Source organism: Zalophus californianus, chromosome 10, assembly GCF_009762305.2.
Source record: "Zalophus californianus isolate mZalCal1 chromosome 10, mZalCal1.pri.v2, whole genome shotgun sequence".
Taxonomy (NCBI): Eukaryota; Metazoa; Chordata; class Mammalia; order Carnivora; family Otariidae; genus Zalophus; species Zalophus californianus.
The window spans coordinates 3,029,278-3,048,974 of record NC_045604.1 but is presented as its reverse complement, the minus strand read 5'-3'; positions in this window follow the sequence as shown (position 1 = coordinate 3,048,974).

Below are 19,697 nucleotides of genomic sequence, written 5' to 3'. Positions count from 1 at the left end.
TTTCTGGCATAGACTGTGGTGATGGTTTTATGGATGGACACCCGTCTCTAAACTCACCAAGTTGTATACATGAAATATATACAGCTTCCTGTGGGTCAGTCCCACCTCAATATGGTCCTGTTCAAACCCAGGAGCCGCTGGCCTGCACCTGACCGTTCCTGCCTCCACGCCCTTCCCACCTCCGTCCCCAGCTCCTGGAAGGCAGGATCTGCTTCCTGCCATGGGCAGGGTCACCCCCACCGAAGCCCCCAGGGTCTGCTCTCTGCAGCCCTGGGCTCTTTCTCAAGCTCAAATCTGACCACTTGGCTCCTCGGCTTGAGCCTCCCTGGTGGCTCCCACTGCCCTTAGGATCAGACAGAATCTCCCCCTGGGCTCCCAGAGCGCACCAGGGACAGAGCTGCCTTGCCTCCCAGCCCTTGCTCCTTGCCAACCCTCCTGCCCCTTGCCTTCCAGCTCTCTCCAGAGTCTCGGCTTCTCTGCCCACCGCCCCCCCGCCCCGGCACCCAGAACTGGCCACAGGTCTCCGTCACAGCATCTGCGCTGTTCTCTCGCCCACGGCGCTGACTCCCACCAGGCCTACCCCCCTCTCGTGTCTCATCCCCTAAGCCAATTCTCCTTCTCCTTCAGGCCTCCCCCGGATGTCCCTTCTCCAGGGAAGCCTCTCTAATTCCTCCAACAGGTTAGGTCACCTTGTTATTGCCCTCAAGCACCCTGGATTTCCACCGGCAGCATCAATCACACGTGTGATTGGGATTCAGCTGTCCCCTGCTGACTCCGAAGCCATCCGTGTGCAGGCGGAGAAGGTGCAGAGAGATGTCCCTTTTCCGAATTGTGCAAAGGTTGCATTTCACGGAGTAGGGAGCCACAGGGCTGGCAAGTAGACCACAGGAGCAACTTTAGGCATGTGCTGAGTTATAGGAAATCTTCCTTCCAAGGCACTGGAAGAAGAAGAAACAGAAATGGCATGAAAGTTTATCTCCTCTTGTTCAGCGTGAGCTTGTGGTAGGGAGACACATATTACCTCGAATGGGAGAAAAAAAAAAAAAAATCCCAGGGAATGGCGAACAAAGCTATAAATACAGCCAAGCGTCAGGTGACATCACCTGAGCACAGTGCGGCGATTTATGGCCAAGTCACAGGGCCCTAAAGTGTGTTTACAATGGTGTAACTCCCGAGTAGTCCTCCCTGCCCTCCTGCTCTCTCCCTCATTCTCCGGCCGGAGGGTGGCCCCATCCCTCGTTCTTCTGATGAAACAGCTTGGCTGGGCCAGGCCCCGGCTTTTGGGGAGACTAGCAAGCTCTGAAGAATGGAGCTGTCTCTCCGAAAATGAGCATCCAGAAACTGCCAGTGGTTCCCCTTTGCCTAGGGAACCATAAACACGTACACCGCGCGCCAAAGACACGCAAAGCCACCCCCTCTCTGGCCTGGACTTACCTTGAACTCCTAGAAGCTTTATTGGCTTCTAGCCTTATTCCTATGCTGCCTGGCCCCTAATCTCCAATTCTTCAGTTTCCCCAAAGAGTACCCAAGTCTCTATCGCCATACGCTGTTCCTCCTTGCCCTCCATGGGGTGTGACTTTCTGCTGTAAATCTCCAGCCAAACTCCTCCAAAGCCCAACTCAGACGCAGCGCTTTCACTGACCTGCCCCAGGATGGCCTTTCCTGCCCCAGGATGACATGTCCTTTGCTCCTCTTCCCAATGTCACTGGCTCCCCACTCTGCTCCTGGGGCCACCTGCTCATGCTTACAGGCAGGCACATCTCTGCCTCAAGCGAGGAGCGCCTTCTACACGTCTGAGATCCTCCCCCAGGGTCTGCTCAGGACCTGTCATGGGGAGAAGCTCAGAGAATGTTTTTTCAATCAAACATCTGTCCCCTCTGTAAGCCTGGTCCCCCTTGAGCACCTACAGTGGGTCGAGCACTGTGCTAGAAGCTGTCCTGGCATTCTGTTCAGTCCTCACAGCGACACGGAGGACGTCACCACCCCCACTTCTGTAGGAGAACTGAGACGGAGAGTGGTTCGGTAGCCTGGCCAAAGGCACACGGCAAGTAAATGTGACCACAGGATTCACAACCAGTATGCCAGACTCTGCCGAGTTTCTTCTGTTCCCGGAGCCCTTGGGCTATGTGTTCTGCAACCTGGTTCCTATCAAATATCCCAGGATTGGCATTCTCTTCTCAAAGACCCTGCGCACAGCCTGCTGACTGAGGACTGCGTCCTCATCGCTCCCCACAGGTGGGTCCAGAGGGGCTCGCTGAGGTGTTGGGTTATCAAGAACCGCCACTGTGAAAGAAGCAGCCCCAGGTTATTCTGGGGACAGAACGCTCGCCGGCCTCAGAGCCCGTGGAGACACGGACAGGAATAATCACCCAGCAGCCACCCACCCACCCTCATGAGGCTGGCTCTCCTCTCCCTTCTCTCCTCCTCTGCTCTGGATCTTCTCCGGTGACCTTACCACCACCTCCGAATGGAAAGAGAAGCGAAGTTGACCCTTGACCCCAGATCCTCCCTGTCTCCACCAAACCACCAAATGCTCACCTCAGGGGAAGTGGGAACTAGAAATTACCCCAGGCGGGTGGGGCAGGTGTAGAGGTGGTGCAGGTCAGCTCGGCTGGGACCTCAGTCATGGCCTCCTGCAAACAGAAATGTTCCCGAGTGAAGTGGGGGGCCGGTCATGGTGGGAGAAGCGAGTTAGAGCAAAGCAGAAAAATTGTGTGTCTTTCCAGTTCATCTTTAGTGAGGTCACCAGCATGGGGCTTAATGCACTGGATGAAATCCAGAATATCTACCAAGCAAAGTGATTTTGTTGAAAAACTGCTATGAATATTATTAATAATTTGTATCTCTTCTATTATTGCTCAGATTTGAAAATTGACTAAAAATGATGCCAAGATGCTGTAGGCATTCTCCCCCACTCCACCTTCTCCCATGGGCCACTTGCATCCCCAGAACTGACTGCAGAATCCAGCACATTCATTCCCTATGCAAAGTGTGAATTGAAGGAAGTTTGCCTTTGGTCTCTCTCTCTTGAATCTTTATATCACAATCCTTAGAGCTCTCCTACTGCTCTAAACTTCCTCTGGTGAATGAGTTTTTACTAAAATGTGAAGGACTCCATATCCTGCAACCCCCACCCCTAGCCCCAGGTGTATTTTCAAAGAGAGGCAGGGCTTTAACCAAAGGAACACATTTCTGACAGTGTAATTATGGACACCTTTATACTTGATAGAGAGCCATGGAGGTACGATAGACAGACCTTCTAGAACCCCTAAAATAAAAGCTAGCCCAAGAGTGCACAGCCGGAGGTAGACTTAGCATCAAGTTCATGAGGTTCACTTGCTCAGGGCCCTCTAAGGCTCCGGGTGGCATCTGCTGGCATACTCATGCAGCTCTGCCTAAAAGATGCAAGCGTAAGATATTATAACCACAAGCAATGAAGTCTGTTGTTTCTTTTCACTATGACTTCCCCTCCACCCCACCTTCCTTCATGGCAGGGTGCAAAAAAGCCAGGGGCATGGGGGTGGGGGTCTGCTAAGTGGAAATTGAACTGAGAGTTCACTTAGGTTGGATTAAAGGCTTATGTGATGTGGCTCACCATCACTTGCATGTATGATTAGTGCAGGAATGGCTTTCAAGAATGCTCCAAGGGCCACCAAGCTGACTGGTGCAGCATCAGGACATGTCGATGCAGAGACCAGAGGGCCATGGTGGCAAGAGCTTGTCCCCTAGCACCTGGATCTGGAAGCAGTGTCTGAAACGTATGGTATGAGAAGCTGGTCCATTGAAAATGCTTCTTCTAATCACCAGACGTGTAACATTACAAGTGGTGGGTTTGGTTCTCGTTGATGCTTTGTCAACATGGAAGTCCTACCAGGGATGTGTCTGATGATGCCGCATAGAAATTACACACCACACAAAAATGTTTCCCATCTAGGGGCACCTGAGTGGCTCAGTCGGTTAAGTGGCTGCCTTCGGCTCGGGTCATGATCCCAGGGTCCTGGGATCGAGCCCCGCATTGGGCTTCTTGCTCGGCGGAGGGCCTGCTTCTCCTTCTCCCTCTGTCTGCCGCTCTGCCTACTTGTGCTCTCTCTCTGTCTCTGTTAAATAAATAAATAAAAATCTTAAAAAAAAAAATGTCTCCCATCTATTCTTTTTTTTTTTTCTCCCATCTATTCTTAAATGAAATTGTTAGATAAACATCATTCAGACGTTAAGAAGTGAATTGTAATGCAAAACTCAGGTTATTCTGGAGGAGATACTGCATTGAGAGGAAGAGATAGATCTCTGATAATCCAATTAATGAAGAGGGAGAACTCAGATGATTACAGTGGGGAAAGTTTTATATTTCTTGGTGATTTGACAAAGAGCATAACACTCGCAATAGGGCCGCCATGACAGGGACAATCCAGCTGATAGTGACTGGTGTCCTTCACAACCAGTATTTAAGATTTGTGACAGCGTAAGAGAATTCGAACTGTCCTGAAATCTTACAGCTCAATTATGAAAAACAGTGTATAGGTTTTTTTTTTACAAATTTGAAAATAATCCCAAGATGATATACAGTGTTATCTATATAGCAATTTTAAAGTTGAAAGGCATTTTTAAAGACTGTCAATACTAAAAAGATACTTTTTGATCAACCACACTAGAGGAAAACTGAACTATCCTGCTCTTTTGATAAAAAAAAAAATTCTTAAATCATTATGAAGAATCAAAGGCTGTGCAGCCAAAAAAGTAGAAAAAATATGACATGGTGTCTCAGTTACTTTAATTTGTCAACTTTTAAAAATGCATAAGTTGTTATGATTCCTTTTCTCATTTTTAAATACAATTTCACTTCTGTCTCTACTTTTGCATTTATAATTTTGTATTCCTTTTCTTTAAGGGGGTTTCTTCCCCATCCCGCCAAACAGGGTAGGCTTCAGGTCGCACAAAATTGGATTCACTCTGTCCACAGTATCAGTATTTTATTAAGATGATGATGATAGTGATGATGGTGTTGGTAGTGGTGGTGATGATGGTGATGGTGGTGATGATGATGATGGTAGTGATGATGATCGTGTTGATGATGGTGGTGATGGTTGTGGTGGTGATGGTGGTGATGATGGTGATGGTGATGGTGGTGATGGTGGTGGTGATGTTTGTGGTGGTGATGATGGTGATGGTAGTGGTGGTGGTGATGGTGATGGTGGTGATGATGATTGTGGTGATGATGATGGTGATGATGGTGATGGTGGTGATGATGATGGTGGTGATGATGATAGTGATGATGATGGTGGTGATAGTTGTGGTGGTGATGGTGGTGATGATGGTGATGGTGATGGTGGTAATGATGGTGGTGATGATGATGATGGTGTTGATGATGGTGGTGGTGATGGTGGTGGTGGTGGTTGTGGTGGTGATGGTGGTGGTGATGGTGATGGTGGTGGTGATGGTGGTGACGGTGGTGATGGTGGTGATGATGGTGATGGTGGTGGTAATGGTGGTGATGATGGTGGTGGTGATGGTTGTGGTGGTAATGATGGTGATGATGATGGTGGTGATCGTGGTGGTGATGATGGTGGTGATGGCTGTGGTGGTGATGGTGATGATGATGGTGGTGGTGATGGTTGTGGTGTGATGGTGATGATGGTGACTGGGGTGATGATGACAGTGATGATGATGATGGTGATGGTGATGATGATGGTGATGGTGATGATGGTGATGATTGTGATGATGATGGTGGTGATGGTGGTGGTGATGGTGATGGTGCTGATGATGGTGATAGTGGTGGTGGTGATGATGGTGATGACAGTGATGGCAGCACTTTTCCTGGAGTTTGCTCTGTGCCTGCTTTATTCCAAGACTTTGCTATAATTTATCTCATTTACCCCTCTAGTAACTTCTTGTTTCCTCCGTTTATACAGATGAAGGAAAAAAGTCCCCCGGGATGTTAGGTAACCTGCCCACTGTTGCTCAGCTGGGAGGCTGGCAAGTCTGGATGCAAGAGAAGCTTGTTTCCTCTCTATTTGTCCTGACCTAAGTCCTGTCGCCCTCACCTTCCTGCCCTGGAGGGAGGAGCAGGGTTCCCAGACTCCCGAGCTCCTCTTACACTCAGAGAGGTTGGATGACTTGCTGGGGAACACACAGCTTGCAAACAGCAGGGGCAGCATTAGGTTTTCCTTTCCCTCCCCTGCCCCCAGCACCAGCTGCCACCAGGCCCCTTCACCTGCACAGGTGGGCCACAATTGGCAGGTGTGACCTGGGCGGCCTGGGGCACAGGCTGCAGCCTCTGGACGAGTTGCCTTTGGCAGCGCAGCCTCACCAGGGGCAGCTGAGGTGGTGCCGCCTCCCTCCGTTTCATTAACTGGAAAACTGGAGCCACAAAGGCCTGGGGCTGGGAGGGCGCGGGCCCAGCCGCCACGGGGCTGGGTGGTAGGGGCTAGGAAACAGCTCCTGGGGCCCAGCGAATTCCCAATTCCCGGCTGCCCAGCACCTCCCCGCCCGCCCACCTCTGTCCACTTTCCCGGTGGCTGCCCCCTCCTGGGCCTGCTGTCTGCCCACCGCCCCTTCTGAGGCTGAGGCCTGCTGTCCCTTCCCCAGGTGTAGGGGAGCGGGAGAACCTCCCGTCAGGGTGCCCCACCAGCACCGTGGGCACAATGGGCCGTCAGATGGTGGGGAGGGGCCGGGACAGCTCTGTGCCGCCTTCTCCCCACAGAACAGAGGGACACTGAGAGAATGGCTCTGGGAAGCCTGGCCCAGGGGAAATGGGATTTCAGGAGAGAAAGCAGAGACTTGCTACCTTCTGCCCGGGCAATCGTCCCTTCCGCACGGGTTCCTCCAGCCCTCATTGGTGCCCTCCCTCTTCCTTTTCTCCCAGGATCCCCCAGTGCTGGGACTCCCCCATACCACCTCTTCCCCACCTTGCCCGCCTTCCCCCCCGTCCTCACCCCTTCTTCGCAAAGCTGACCTCCTTGTCCTCCAGTCACCCATGCTAGTTGGCCAGGGTGGCCATAGCCGAGGTTCATGGACCCGTGGCCCTAGCATTGCTCACAGCCCCGGAGGCTACAAGTCCCAGAGCCAAGTGTCAGCAAGATGGGTTTCTTCTGAGGCCACACTCCTCGGCTTGCAAATAGCTGTCTCCTCCGGGCCTTCACGGGGACTCCCTCTGTGCCTGTGTGTCCTAAACTCCTCTTAGAAACACATCAGCCCTATCGGATTAGGGCCCACCCCCCAAATGATCTCATTTTAACTTAATTATCTCCTTAAAGACCTTATTTCCATACACAGTCACAGTCTGAGGTACTGGGGTTAGGACTTCCACATATGAATTTGGGGGACATGGTCCAGCCCATAACACCTTCCCCGTGAGACCAGCCTGTCCCACATCCTGCAGGTAACAGGGCTGCCCTAAACCGGACCCCGTGACTCCCCCAAACTCGGCTGCACAAACAATTCCTAACACCTCCCTCGTGTTTCCCACCCGCCCTCCACCCCATACTCAGGGCCTCTCAGAAGTCACTGTCACACAGGCCTCGGTCTCCTAGCAAATGTCACCTGAACACAGGATGTCACCCTCCTGGTCCACTACCCCATCTGGCCTCAGGCTTCTCTCTCTGCGACTGGGGGGCCATCTATTGCACACTTCTGGCTCTTCAGTGTCATTAATCTGTTTTGAATAGGTTCAAAAAAACAGTATGACAGGACACTATTGAGGACGCTCAGTGTCACCACCTTCATTCTCCCTGCCCCTCCCCCTGCCCCAACTCTTAGCGGGGACAATGAATTAGCTTTTGCTGTATCTTCCCAGCTTCTACAAGCCCCACAAATGCACGGGTTCTAATTCCTCCTTTCTTATGCAAAAGGTGCATGCTCTGTTTTCCCCTCGCTTTTTTCCACTTAACTATGTCTCTAGGAGGCGTCCCACCACAACACTGAGGTGGCTCCTCTTTTTACTTCAGCAGCTGCGTGGTACGTCGTTACGTCATTACGTGATTAGGACATGGTTTATCTGACCCCTCCCCCGAGAGGAACCCTGGGCTGTTTCCCCACACCTGAGCAAGGTGAGGCGGGAGGGCGGGCAGCAAGGACCGACAGCGGGCAGGAGCTGCGGTCTCCGGCCCTGGGAGGGTTTCCACGTGCTGGGGGCTGGTAGCGGCTCTGCTGCGTGGAGGCTTCTGCCCAGAAGAACCCACAGAAGCCCACGCTAGACACCTGCCTTTGATGCTGCTTTGCTGGTTCAAGACCTCTCCCAGGAGTGACTCCCCGAGAAATGGGCTATAATTGATCACCCTGGTGATCCATTGTTTCCTGCTCTGTATTAGTTATCTATTGCTCTGTGACAGAGTGCCACAGATTGAGGGAAGACTTCCTAGAGGAGGCGGTTGTTGAGTCCCGTCTTGTAGATGGACCAGACGTGAGATGGGGGGATAGAGTACCTGCCGGTACCTCATCTGCAGAGAAGAGCAGGTGCACACCCAGACGTGTGAGCGTGGGGAACCTCCAGGACAGCCGCATGGCCAGAATGCAGGCTGCTCCGAGCAGGCCCTTGGCAGGAACTGAGGAGCAACAAGGTGTCCCACTGAGGCCATTGGCGGTGTTTGGAGGTGAGAATCAGGGGAGCGACCTGTACCATAACGAGGATATTAATCAGCAGACTGGTGGTATAGACAGTTCACTGGCCACGACTGTCAGCGGTCCAACTGCAGATGGGAAAAGTTAGCAGAGGATCCCAGCATCCCAGGCTCCAGGTGAGGCCTGCCTCCTCCAAGAAGCCTTCTGGGAGTGCTCACGCTGGCCTCTCCCTTCCCGGAACAATGATCGTGTCTCCTAGCAGAAGCTGTACCAGAGGTAACAGAGACGGGAAGGATGCCACATTCATCCTTACCAACAATAGCCCATGAAGCAGGTGGGAGAGGGCCCTCATCCCCGTTCTACAGGTGAGGAGACCTAGTAAACTTACCCACAGCATGGAGGAGGCAGCGATGGCCCTGAGCCCGACTGTATGTTATCGCAGCCACAGCAAGCGCCTCTCGGCTCGCCTGCATCCAACGCCTTTCCTTACTACCCAACCTGTCGAATGCGTGTGTGTTTGTATCGTCTGCTCACCTGTGCGCAGTGCGGGCTCAGTGCTGTGCTCAGGAAACGTGGACTCGTGAAGCTATGGCCCTTGAGGGATTCTGTAATGGGCCTTCTCCGATTCTAATGAATGAAAGGCTGGGATGCTCGTTCTGCCCTCATTTCCTCTCCCGGTACCTAGCATGGTGCAAGGTAAAAAGCTGGCATTCGATGCCCATCTGTGCGATGTACCTGACTGTTGAGGAGCGGGAGAAGTCCGGGCTGTGTGTGGAGACCCCGGGAGGTAGGGGGCTGGGAGCTGGGCTGGGCCTGTGGGGACCGGCTCGTGGGACACAGAGCCAGCGACCAGCAGCGCCCCAGCCCCGGCAGACTTGGCAGCCAAGTCGAGTCTAAGTAGCACTTTCCTGTGAAGTGCCCTGCAGGGACGTGTAATGTGTCTCTATTTAAAATTAATTTTTCAGAATTGGAAGCCCAGCTCTGAAAGGCAGTGCTCCCTTGGTGGCTTCCGGCAGGATTGGAAAGCCATAACTTTGGAGAGAAACACAATAAACCAGAAATTTCCTCCCAGGTGAGCAAGAAACTGCCTCTCTCTTCCTGAAGAGAGCATTTTCCAGAACTTTGCTCATCAAGTAGCTGGTTTTCATGCTGTTTCTTCTATTTGTAAGTGAAGTACCTTCCAGTCAAGGGCTCCTCTCCGCTCTGATGGATGGGACGGAGGCATTGCAATGCACATACATATGGGAGAACACAGAAGTCATTTCTCTTTCTCTCTGCCTCCGGGCTATGTTTCTGTATTTCCATGTGAACGGAGTGGCATCTGATGCGGTGGAAATCAGCAAAACTTGTGGCCAACAAGGAAACGCCACGGCATAGGGGACCGGCAGAACTCGTTTCCGCAGAGGCTTACAGAGCGTCTAGGTGCTGGGGTTACAGAGATCCTTTCGTTCATCCAGTCAGTATTTAGGGAGTGCCTACTGTGTGCTGAGTATTGCGCCGGGTATTAGAGAAACAGCAGAGGGATAGACACAGACAAGTACAGCCTACCTCCATGGAGGGGAAATAAGCAATATTATGACTAAGTAAAGTACAGAGTACATTGAGCAAGGATAAGTCCAAAAGAGATAAAGCAGAAAGGGGAGCAGGAAATGTTGGGGGGGATGGGTTTGCCAGGGAAAGATGTCGCTCTGAGGAGGTGACATTTAATACAGATCTGAAGGGGGGAGGGAGTCAGACATGCGTAGATCTGGGGAGAGCTTTCCAAAGAGGGTCCAGCAGGTGCAGAGGCTGGAGGGTGGGAGCATGTCCACAGTGTTTGAGGAACGGCAAGGAGGAGAGTGTAGGAGGCAGGGATCAGGCCCCTGGGGCCTGAGGGATCACTGCAAAGGCTCGGAGCTTTTAATATCAACATGGTGTGTTGCCAGTGGAGGGTTTTGAGCCGAGGAATGAGAATGATATGGCCTGACAGGTTTGAACAGGAACATTTGGCTGCCGTGGGAAACAGGCAGAGCAGGGAGGCCAGAGGGGAAGCCACCTAGCAATCGGATAAGAATCACTTGGGGAGGCAGAGCAGGGGCGTGCTGGGGAGGGATGGACCCTGGACTTGTTTTGAAGGAAGGACAGCCGGGTGTCATTGCCGGGTTGGGTGTGAGGGGTGACAGAGACAGCAGGGGGACCCTCAGGGCCAGGCTTCGCTGGAGCTTGAGGAGCTCGAGGTGCTGTCGTGCACGGAGGCAGGAAGGGAGGCAGACGGAGCAGGCCTGGGTGGGCCCGGGTGGGGGGCACCGGGGAAGGTCAGGAGCTTCGGCTCGGACTTAACGCTAAACTTGAGGTGTGTGCTGGGCACTGAGTGGAGAGCCCGTAAGGACTCGGATGATGGAATGTGGAATTCAGGAGAGAATATTCCGCGCAGGAGATTAGCAGGAGTCATTAGCATATAGATGGTATTTAAAGCCCTGAGACTGGATGAGGTCACCTAACACGTGCATGAGTGTGGGTCAGAAAAGAGGAGATCCAAGGACCGGAGCTGGGGACACTGCAGGGTTCGGAGGGCGGGGAGCCCGCAGAGGAGGCTCTGGAGATGTGGGGTCCTGGGAGCCAAGGGGAAAGAGTGCAGGTGGGGAGAGGTGGTCGGCGTGTCCGTGGCTGCGCGAGCGGAGGACCATATGAGGAGGTCGCCGGTGACCTTGGTGGAGTGATGGGGACAGAGGCCAGAAGTGGGCCGAGCGGCCTGAGAACACGGTGAGGACCGACATTAGAAACAGCAATGCAGAAGCTATGCTATAAAGAGAGGGGAAGCGATGATGGAGAGCAGAGGCGAAGTGCGCTCTCCTCTCTCTCTCGGTTTGGACCAACAAAGGTGGATGGTGCGGCCTGTCCTCAAGCTGCTATAAATCCAGGAGGGGAGACAGACACCCGAGGAGAAGTCGGAACATAGAGATGATGACCGGGTGCCATAGCCGCACGCTGCAGAACAATTTAAACACTCTAATCTAATTCAGGGCGAAAAAACACTTTGAAAAGGTAAGTAAGTCCTAAACCTGGTCTGGAAAGATCAATGGGAAAGAAAGAAGGGAATGGTATTTCTTTCTTTGTTTTTTTTTTTTTTAAGATTTTATTCATTTATTTGAGAGAGAGAGTGAGCGAGAGAAAGAGAGAGAGAGTGACAAGTGAGGAGGCAGAGGGAGAGAGAGAAGCAGACTCCCCGCTGAGCAGGGAGCCCAATGCAGGGCTCAATCCCAGGACCCTGAGATCATGACCTGGGCTGAAGTCAGACACTTCACTGACTCGGCCCCCCCCCGTGCCCCAGGAATGGCATTTCTGATAGAAGCAAGGACACGAGTCAAATCGTGGAGACCTGAAAGGCTCCTTGTGCGTGGGAATCCCAGGGAGCTCAGCATTTCTGTTCTAGAACGGCGCTGCCCAAGTATGACCTCCGGACTCAGCAGGACGCGTGACCGTGGGCAGATCACCACAGCGCCCTGGGATCTGCTTCCTCTTCCATAAAGCAGTACCCGTCTCACCGGCTCATCGTGAGGATGAACCGACGCCGAGCGCACAGTGCTTGTAGGTATGGGGCCCGGGGCAGACGCTCAGCGTGCTCTCTTCTAACTGCTGGTGCAGATGATGCGGCGGCGATGGGTGGACAGGGTGGGAGGCGCAGTCAGCCAGACACGGGGGACGTGACTTCGTTCTGGCCCTGGAGCCATCGAAGGGGCTTAGGCTGAGGAACGACAAGATCCGACTGGCGTCTCCACAGCTTTACCGTGGCCCCCACGGCGGGTGGCTGTAAGGAAAGCCGTGGAGTCCTGGAGGCAGGGTTCAGAAGACCCGACGGGGCGTGCCGGCTCAACTCCCATCCGTGTGCCAGGCAGTTCCTTCCTTGAGCCTCACTTTGTCGGTCTGGGAGGAAAGGTTTGCAACATACACCTAAGAGCTGCAGCGAGTGGGGCATTAAATAATGGAACCCACGCGAGATGCACGGTAGACACGCAGCAAACACGACTTTTGATGTGAACGGGAGTTTTGGTGCAATCGAATCATAGGAGAGGCGCTCGAAGCCCCGTGTGCAGGCCCGGATCTCCCTGGCTTCTGGGCGCCAGCACCATCTCATTCCCTCCTGCCCCGCTCTCCCGCCTCCGGAGCTGCCTGCTTCCCCTGGCTCGGTAGGAGACCCAGTTACCCCTAAAGTGTCTGCCGTCCCCTAGGCCAGGACCACGTCCCCGGGGCTGGAGAGTGGGCAAAGAAAGCTTCCGAGTCACACGTCACAGCATTCCTTTATCTGCTCTGCTCATTAGATGCTCTTGTGCTTCCTCTGACCCTTGACCCATGTAACACCGTTTCACAAGACCTGTGTCTGATCTCCCGGAACCGTGTCCTGAAGGCACGGGCTGCAGGGTAGATACCTCTGGGCTGGGGGCAGTGGCCTGCGTGCATGAGCTGAAGGAAGAGTTCAGCGGTGCAGTGCCTTCAAGGCTGTGAAGACCTGTGAGCAGCTTTGCTCTTGAAAGATGGGAAATCACATTGTCTTTCAGAGTGGAATGTAAAGCCTTGCTCGGGCAGAGAGCAGGCAGGGCCGGGACCTGTGGCCCCGAGTTGTACCCTTGATCATCTAAACCGCGATCCGCTCATAGAGCCTGATGGTCCCTGGAACGCAGCTGAGGAGGCAAAGGGCCATGGTGGTCACCGACCCTCCAGGGCCTCCTCCCAGTGAGGGGTCTGGGCCTCTAAGAGCCGGCCAGAAACTCTCCCTGAAGACAAGCCAATTTACATAATCTTCCCGCTCCCCGTTCCCTGGGACACATTTTGTGCTGACTCAAGAGCCACAGGAACAGATGTCTCTGGCCTCCAGGAAGGCGGAGGAAGTCCAGGCCGTGTCTGACGCTTCTCTTCTTCTTCCCGGGCCGAGGGTTGTGCAGGCCTGAGCCACCCAGGACCAGTCCAGGAGATGGCCCAAGTTGCTGGGGGCTGGCGCGATGGCAGCTGGAGAGGAAAGGACATTCAAAGGCCTGGACCTGAAGGAGAACGCAGGCCTTATCCGGCCCGGAGCTCGGTCATTAGGTGGTTTGCTGCTCTGGTTTTGCAGCGAGGTAGCACCTGAGGCCGGGAGTAGGTGAGTGACCGGACCCAGCGGACACTCAGCGTGTGTGCCGACACCAGAGGATGGGAGCTGCCCGCCGTCCCTGCCTGCGGACTGAGGGTGGTGCTGGCGCTGGGGGTAAGCGGACGCTGGAGGGCGCTGTCACCAGAGGGGCAAGGCCCGTGTGCACGTGCGCTTGTGCATGCGTTTGTGGGAGGGACCCGGTTCTCCCTATCCTGTCTTCTACTAGTGCTGATGATGCTGAAAACCCGTGACGACAGCCACCCAAGCCCCCGAGCACCTGCCGTGTGCCAGGCACAGGGCTGAGTGCGGAACGGGGAGGATCCTCCCAAAACAGTAGTTGTTAGGATTACCCCCATTCTATAGCTGAAGAAACTGAACGATGAGGAAGTTCCAGAACCTGCTCATGGCTGCACAGCCGGTGAGTACACAGAGCCAGAGTCTGTGCTTGGGGTAAGCATCAGGGCTGTTCGTAAATCTCTCTCTCTCTCTCTCTCTCTCTCTCTCTCTCTCTCTCTCTCTCTCTGAAGGTTGTGTCCACTGAGGTGGAGCATGGCTGCAGGACCTGCTCCGGCCAATGGAAGGAGAGTGCACGTGTCACTCTGGCCGGCAGCGCTAGGAGCCAGGATGTGCTTGGCACCTGGCAGCGTCCGGGTGGTGCTGCACCATCAGCCTGCATCCCGGGGGAAGCACCATCCCTCAGCCGACCCACAGTCAGCCTTTTGGGGCTGTTTTCCCAGCAACACAGCTCAGCCTGTCTTGACTGAGGGGGAACCAGGCTCCCCCAGCACAGTGAAGACTCAGAAACCCAGTGCCTGGCCGTGTTCCCCAGTTTCTTCGCTGACTAGATGTTCCCCTAGTACTGCAGAGAGACGCTGACCATACGGTACGTTCATGCTCATCTCTGTCATGAGACTGAGCTCCCAGGGGCGCACTTCTGGTCTCTGGCTTCCCAGCATTTAGCACAGAGCCCAAGGCACAGGAGGTGCTAAGAGCATGTTCACTGAGCCAAGACCTGGAGGAGAGGACCCTGGGCACCACAGTTACCCCGCAGGACACACCTCCAGGTGACCAAGAAGGCCAGTCCACCTCTGACTTCACATTCTTGGGAGGTGACACAGCAGGGTGAGCTATTCTAGGAACCTGGCACCTGGGGAGTCTACCCGGCTGGCAGGCAGGGTTTGTCCCATCCTCTTCAGACCGCGGCAGTAAATCAGCAGGTGTGAGGAACTTACCCCAGAGAGTGATCCAGCACTGGCATGAAGGAGTAATTTACAAAGCCCATTAAGGCGGCACAGAATTACTTATTTATGGGAACTTTTTGACAGATCTGCGGCTTAATCATTTATCCCTCTGAACATTTAGCCAGGGTCATTGGTAAATAATTCACTTATTACACACTCCGGAGTGGTTTATGGCACTGTGACTTATGATCTCACATGAGTGCGCAGCCGGGGAACTGGGATGTGAAGGCCGGGGAAGGGAGGGGCTGAGGGTTGACCTCCTCACACAGGTCCAGGCTGCGCCTTCGGGATGCAGCAGGCAGGTGCCCAGGCCCCAGCAAGAAGGAGCTTCTGCTCTGAGTCAGGTTGACGTTGGGTACAGAAGGATGTCAGTCCCTGGTCTAATCTTTGGGGGGACAGTGTGCAGAGGGGAAGTAAGTGTGCAGAGACAAGTCAAAAAATGGTAGGTCTTAGCTCCAGAGTGGAGACAAACCCCAGCTTCGGGAGCTTTCCACACCCCCCCACCTGACATTCAAGACCCTCCCACAACTGTCCCCAGTTCCTGCCTGGTCTTAGGTCAGCACGGCCACTGGGCCCCAAGGAGGCATGCCTTGCCCCTCCATGCATTTGCTCATGGCTCCTGCCTGCAAGGCTCACCTCCTGCCTGCATTGCCCGTCTCTACTCTTTTAACTGCTACTTTGTATTCAGTTTTCAACTCAAAGCCCACCTCCAGCAGGAAGCCCTCCCAGAGTACCTGAGCCCTGCTTGCCCCCAGGAGAACCTACCAAGCACCAGGCACACATTGAGTACGTTACACATGCTGCTGATTAGCTGCTGTCTCCCCAGCTAGATGAGGTGTCTCCTGGGGGCAGGACTCAGCTAAACTGAACGTGTCCCCCACTATAGCTAGCTCCGAGCCCACCGCCCAGGGGGTTAAAAAAGTGTGGGCGATTGATGCCAATGGTGAAAATGAGGATGCTAACGTAGGCGGTTGTGTTGTTGACTTCCTCCGTGTCCCCCCACTGCTGTCCTCCCTGCACACCTTGCCTAGCCTCCAGAGACAGTGGAAGCATGTGGCTGCATCTGTGAAGTTCTTTGAGCGCCTGAGTGGCACCCTAAGTGGATACAGGAGCTCACGCTGGGATGGAGAGGTGTGTTCGGGCACTCACTGGAGAGGAAGCAAGTGGAGGGTCCAAGAGCTAGAGTCAAGCTATCTGCTCTTATTGAAGATCCTTCTGCAGCCCCATCTACCCCGCCCGGAACCTTCTGGGGAGATGCTGGGATTCCCAATGTAGTTCTCTGTGTCCCGGCCTTGAGGGGGCTGGGTCTGCTTCCTGAGGCTGAGGCTGTCTAAAGAAGCTCTCCTCCTTTGTGTCAATTCCAGTTCTTGCCCAGATAGGCAATGAAGAAGGCTTACATACAGCAGTTCTCACCCTGTACAGATCTCCAGCGGGAAGAGAAAGGAGAAAACGTGCCCCTTCCACCTTGTGCCTGTTGGCTTTTGCCCGCCCGATGTCCTTCCTAGAGCCTTAGTCTCGGGCAGTCTTGCTGTGATGTTCGGGAAGAAGGTGTGGGGTGTTGAGAGGCTCACCTTTGGGCGGGGAAGCCTGGGGCTGCCCCAGGTGAGCTGGTAGGGGAGAAAGGACAGACGCACCATCATTGTTAAACACAGGGCTCCCTTTTCTCCCTGAAACCCCTCTGGGCTTCAGGGAACTTGAATTTTAAACAGGCCTTTGGCCCTAGAGTAGACAGAGTCACGTCCTTTGTTATCATATTCACTTTTATGCAATTCCCACAACCACCATGTCATAAAGTATTCTTGCTAGCTTCTGCTGTGGACTGCGCTGTGTCCCCCCCAAAGTCCACGTGGTGGAACCCTAACCACCAACGTCACTGTGTTTGGAGACAGGGCCTTTAAGGAGGTAATTAAGGTTAAATAGGGTCATAAGGGTGGGGTCCTAATCCGACAGGACTGGTGTCCTTTGCAGAAGAGGAAGAGACAGCAGACCTCCCCCTCCCGCCCCTGCACCACCCCTGCACCGCACACAGAGGACAGGTGGGGACCGGCAAGGAGGGAGCCCTCACCAGCCGTCCACCCTGATCGTGGACTTGAAGAACCGCGAGGAACAAACGTCTGCCGTTGAAGCCGCCCGTCTGTGTTGTGTTGTGTGGCCGCCCGCGTGGATTCTCGCCGCTTCCTCTCACAGGCCTGCATGGTGAGATGGCTCGCCCAAAGTCCGCCACACCGGAGGGGACAGAGTGAGGGCCTGAACTAGGACTGGGTCCCACTGCACCCCGTCCTGGAGCCCAGGCCCTGCCCCTAACAGTCTCCCTGGTGACCCTCCCGCCTGAGTCCTGGTCACAGCTTCTCCCCTGCAAACCTGCCCCACACTCCCTGTCGCCGCCCCTCCTTCCGGGAGCCCAGAGCCTTGGTGCTGGCCGCAGCGCGGGGCTCTCGGGGCTCTCGGGGACTCCGCGGTGCCACGCTGCCACCTGCCGGCCAGAGCCGCCAGCCCAGCCAGCCGCCAACAGCTGTGTTTCCCTCCTGTTCGGTTTCTTTATATTGAGGAAGAACACTTCACAGGAGATCTGCTGACTTGAAAAGAAGCCTAAGTCCACAATACGGTATTGTTAGTTGTAGGTGCTGTGTTGTGCAGCAGATGTCTAGAACTTACTCATCTTTCCTAACTGGAATTTACGGCTCTGTGTCCCTCCCACTCCCGCGTCTCGCCCCCCTCCTTCCTAACTCATGCCTCACCTTGTCCCCTTCAGGCACACAGCTAATAGGACCGGTCCCCGGCCACAAAAGATAAAGGGAGGCAGACACACAGACATGTCCTCTTGGCTCTGAGGAGACAACTGATAGCACGTGGGGAAAAGTGACTGCTCCCCAAGCTGTGAGGAACTCCACCAGGAGCACCGGAGACCTCCCCGCACATCCTGGGGAGGCGAGGTAGGCAGGTGCGTCTGGGAAGCCTGCAGGAAGAGCTGCCTGGCAGTGAGGACAGTCTTGTGGGCTGGTTTCTGTTAGGCACTGTCACATGGCCTCCTGTGTGGGACGCAATCCCGCCCCTATTTGACACACAAGGGAACTGAGGTTAGAGAGGTTATCAGCCCACAAGCTAGTGTGGATGAACCAGACACAACCGCCTATCAGTCTGGGTGTGGTTCAAGGGTATCTGAAAGCTCAGAACCTACTAGGCAAAGAGTGTATTAAGGTCAGCGCTTAGAAGGGGTCCCACTTTCTTTACTCCAGGAAACCCCAGCCTGAGCACCTTTCTGTGAGGTCACCTCACATTTAGGATAAGAGGGACGCATTACAGCTGACTGCAGCCCTCCTGAACCACAGGCTCCAGGCAAGAGAAGCAGAAGTCTGAATGCGAGCCAGAAGAAGGGTCATGAGAGCAGGAGGGCTGGGGGTGGGGGGGAAGGAGGGGGCTGCCTGGGAAGCTGCACAGCAGGGAGAAAGCACAGGTAATGGCCGAGATCCGGGGACTAGTGCCTGCACTGGCCACGTCGTGCACCTGCAGGGGGTTCTTCATCTGTAAAGTGGGGAAAATATAATCACACCCATCTCATGGGGCTGTTTTGAAAATGAAGTGAAAACCATAGCCCTTTGTCAATTCTCAGTAAGTGCTGAACCGGAAACCGGGAAGAGTAGAGAGCGGATTCCTTGCCCCTCACCTCCCTCGACTATTATCTTGTGTTACCACGAATTCAGCGGCTGCTCATCGCCAGGAAGCCCAGCACCTGATGACAAAAGGCTGTGCGTTGCCCCAGCCCATTCCGGAAGCCACGAATGGTCTTGCCCCTCCAGCTTGGCTCCGGTGACCTTCACAGACATGGGCTTTGCCTCATTCCCCTGAATGCCTCAGCATCCTCATGAGCTAGGTCTTACCCACCAGACTGACGCAGGTCCTGTAGGGAGCCCTGAACTTGGAGCCAGGGGGCTGGCCGTGGTCCAGGCTGGGCCAGTCCCTGTGTTATTGTGGGCAAATCTCTTTCTTACCTGGGTCGTAGCAATTCCATCTATGAGCTGAGGGTACCTCTGAGTAGGGTGACCGGCCACTCTCGTCTACCCAGCCCCGCTTCCGTTACTTCTATTGGGAAAGCAGAAGATTTTCCAGGAAACCCCTCGAAGACATCTCCTTCGATTTCAGGGTCCAGAACTCAGTCATATGACCACTTCCGGCGACAACACAAACCTTAAGACAAGGAACCGGAGGCTTGGAGCCGACCCACCAGGACCACGTCTCCGCAGAGCCGCAGCTGCAACCCAGGGCAGCCAGAGTCCTGTGGCCTCGCCCTTCTGACAGCAGGCTCCCGGCTCTCTCCCCCGACCTCATGCCACAACCTGGACGTTGCAGGCACGCCAAATATGTGCAGGATCGCTCCTTCCTCGACTGATTCGTCTCCCATTTCTGACTTCTGACGACCTCCACTGTTTGTACGGAACAGCTGTATCCTTAGCATCCTTCCGAATCGTGCCCAGTGCACTGATACAAATGTGCAGAATGCCTGTTACATTCACATAAAGAATGGACTCATTTCCCCAGGCTCTCTGGCGTCTGCACCCATAGAGGAATGGGTCTACCAACATATGGGTCTTTCGTTCTTTGAGATTATTTGACTTTAATTCTCTATTTTTATAAGTGACCGACTGAGGCCTGCAGGGATGGAAGGATGTATCCAAAGCTCACACAGCAAAGTTAGACAGCGCCTTTGCTCTGCTCTGCCCAGCAAGAAGGTGCAGCCAGCTGGGCAGTCTTTCCTGAGTGGGAACAGGTAGTTGGCTATCAGATCTGGACACTTTATGTCA